This window comes from Arachis hypogaea, chromosome 14, assembly GCF_003086295.3.
Source record: "Arachis hypogaea cultivar Tifrunner chromosome 14, arahy.Tifrunner.gnm2.J5K5, whole genome shotgun sequence".
NCBI classification, from domain to species: Eukaryota; Viridiplantae; Streptophyta; class Magnoliopsida; order Fabales; family Fabaceae; genus Arachis; species Arachis hypogaea.
The window spans coordinates 101131799-101134165 of record NC_092049.1 but is presented as its reverse complement, the minus strand read 5'-3'; the positions used below and the strand labels follow the sequence as shown (position 1 = coordinate 101134165).

General features: G+C 32.0%; 1 non-coding gene across 1 annotated transcript; it reads right to left on the bottom strand.

Annotated features, from left to right (window-relative positions):
* Positions 1–1802: 1802 nt before the first annotated feature.
* LOC112745666 (small nucleolar RNA R71) lies at positions 1803–1910 on the bottom strand. Its single transcript, XR_003173583.1, has one exon. It is a non-coding gene; the product is annotated as a small nucleolar RNA R71 (small nucleolar RNA).
* Between the last annotated feature and the right edge of the window lie 457 nt (positions 1911–2367).

Sequence of the window (2367 nt, the reverse complement as noted above, 5' to 3'; positions counted from 1 at the left end):
TCTTGTTTTGTGTCTTTTCTTGTTTTTCATATGCATTTTTTTGCATTCATAGTGTCTGAACATGAAAGATTTCTAAGTTTGGTGTCTTGCATGTTTTCTTTGCATTAAAAATTTTTCAAAAATAAGTTCTTGATGTTCATCATGATCTTCAAAGTGTTCTTGGTGTTCATCTTGACATTCATAGCATTCTTGCATGCATTCATTGTTTTGATCCAAAATTTTCATGCATTGCATCGTTTTCATGTTTTTCTCTCTCATCATTAAAAATTCAAAAATCAAAAAAAATATCTTCCCCTTTTTCTCTCTTAAAATTTCGAAAATTATATTTGACTTTTTCAAAAAATTTTAAAATCTAGTTGTTTTTATGAGTCAAATTAAATTTTCAATTTAAAAATCTTATCTTTTTCAAAATCTTTTTCAAAAATCAAATCTTTTTCATTTTTCTTATTTATTTTCAAAAATTATAAAAATATTTTTTCAAAAATCTTTTTCTTCATTCTATCTCATAATTTTCGAAAATATCATCAACAATTAATGTTTTGATTCAAAAATTTCAAGTTTGTTACTTACTTGTTAAGAAAGATTCAAACTTTAAGTTCTAGAATCATATCTTGTGATTTCTTGTGAATCAAGTCATTAATTGTGATTTTAAAAATCAAATCTTTTTCAAAATTAATTTCAATCATATCTTTTCAAAATATCTTTCTATCTTATCTTTTTCAAAATCATATCTTTTTAATCATATCTTTTTAAAACATATCTTTTTCAAAAATTTGATTTTAAAATATCTTTTCTAACTTCTTATCTTCTTATCTTTTCAAAATTGATTTTCAAATTTGTTTCAACTAACTAACTAACTTTTTGTTTGTTTCTTATCTTTTTCAAAACTACCTAACTAACTCTCTCTCTCTAATTTTCGAAAATATCTTCCCTCTTTTTCAAAATTTCTTTTTAATTAACTAATTATTTTAAATTTTTATTTTAATTTTCGAAAATTACTAATCTTTTTCAAAAACTATTTTCGAAAATCACTAACTCTTTTTCAAAAATTATTTTCGAAAATCCTCTTTCTCTCTCATCTCATTCTATTTATTTCTTCATCTACTAACACTTCATCTCACCAAAAATCCGAACCCCCTCTCTCTCTCTGAGTTCAGATTTTCTCTTCTTCTTTTCTTCTACTCTTCTTTTCTTCCACTCACCTAAGGGAACCTCTACACCTGGGCAAAAAGGATCCTTATTATTATTTTTCTGTTCCCTCTTTTTCATATGAGCAGGAGCAAGGACAAGAATATTCTTGTTGAAGTAGATCCAGAACCTGAAAGGACTCTGAAGAGAAAACTAAGAGAAGCTAAATTACAACAATCCAGCAAGCACCTTTCAGAAATTTTCGAACAAGAAGAGGAGATGGCAGCCGAAAATAATAATAATGCAAGGAGGATGCTTGGTGACTTTACTGCACCTAATTCCAATTTACATGGAAGAAGCATCTCCATCCCTACCATTGGAGCAAACAACTTTGAGCTGAAACCTCAATAGTTTCTCTGATACAGCAGAACTGCAAGTTTCATGGACTTCCATCTGAAGATCCTTTTCAGTTCTTAACTGAATTTTTGCAGATCTGTGATACTGTTAAGACTAATGGAGTAGATCCTGAAGTCTACAGGCTCATGCTTTTCCCTTTTGCTGTAAGAGACAGAGCTAGAGTGTGGTTGGACTCTCAACCCAAAGATAGCCTGAACTCTTGGGATAAGCTGGTCACGACTTTCTTAGCCAAGTTCTTTCCTCCTCAAAAGCTGAGCAAGCTTAGAGTGGATGTTCAAACCTTCAGACAGAAAGAAGGTGAATCCCTCTATGAAGCTTGGGAGAGATATAAGCAACTGACCAAAAAGTGTCCTTCTGACATGCTTTCAGAATGGACCATCCTGGATATATTCTATGATGGTCTGTCTGAATTAGCTAAGATGTCATTGGATACTTTTGCAGGTGGATCCATTCACCTAAAGAAAATGCCTGCAGAAGCTCAAGAACTCATTGACATGGTTGCTAATAACCAGTTCATGTACACTTCTGAGAGGAATCCTGTGAGTAATGGGACGCCTCAGAAGAAGGGAGTTCTTGAAATTGATACTCTGAATGCCATATTGGCTCAGAATAAAATATTGACTCAGCAAGTCAATATGATTTCTCAGAGTCTGAATGGAATGCAAGCTGCATCCAACAGTACTCAAGAGGCATCTTCTGAAGAAGAAGCTTATGATCCTGAGAACCCTGCAATAGCAGAGGTGAATTACATGGATGAACCATATGGAAACACCTATAATCCCTCATGGAGAAATCACCCAAATCTCTCATGGAAGGATCAAC